At 68.3% G+C, this 482-nt stretch overlaps 1 protein-coding gene across 1 annotated transcript in view; it reads left to right on the top strand.

The window, feature by feature from the left end:
• Nucleotides 1-482, top strand: part of P3h1 (prolyl 3-hydroxylase 1) — a 22,666-nt gene that overhangs the window by 6,876 nt on the left and 15,308 nt on the right. The window lies entirely within an intron of this gene.

The following is a 482-nucleotide window of genomic DNA, read 5'->3' as shown; positions in this document are numbered from 1 at the left end:
GCGCGCCGGCCTCTTACCCCCGCCCGCCCCCCGCCTCTCGTCCCTCTCAGACCTGCCGCCGCCGAAACCGCTCGACTTCCCACACCTCCCTCTTCCGGCCCGGGGACCTCAGCGGCCTCCATGACAGCGCCCGGCCCCCACGGCCCGCGCCAGCCCGCCAGAGGAGCGTGCGCACAAAGGCTTGTGGGAGGGGCTTCCGTGTTCCTAAGCCAATGGGCACCAGAGCAACCCAACCAGCCCGAGTCTTGAGACTCGGTTCCAGCCGACCAGTAGGGTCCGGCTGAGGGGCGGAGTCCGCATTGGTTGAAAGAAAAGAGGCGGAGCAAAGTTTCCCTGGCCTGAGTTTCCCCTCTGGAGTCAGTCTTCGCCGAGTGTGCGGTCCCGTTAGCTCGCAGAGGCGATGGCTGCGCGTGTGTGGAGGCTGTTGACCACCCTGCTGGCCGCCGCGGACGCCGCCGCCCAGACTGAGGTCAAGTCGGAGG

The sequence above is a fragment of the Fukomys damarensis genome, unplaced genomic scaffold (assembly GCF_012274545.1).
Source record: "Fukomys damarensis isolate Sample0158 unplaced genomic scaffold, DMR_v1.0_HiC HiC_scaffold_23, whole genome shotgun sequence".
Lineage (NCBI taxonomy): Eukaryota > Metazoa > Chordata > Mammalia > Rodentia > Bathyergidae > Fukomys > Fukomys damarensis.
The sequence above is the reverse complement of the archived record's forward strand: the minus strand, read 5'-3'. Positions and strand labels throughout refer to the sequence as shown.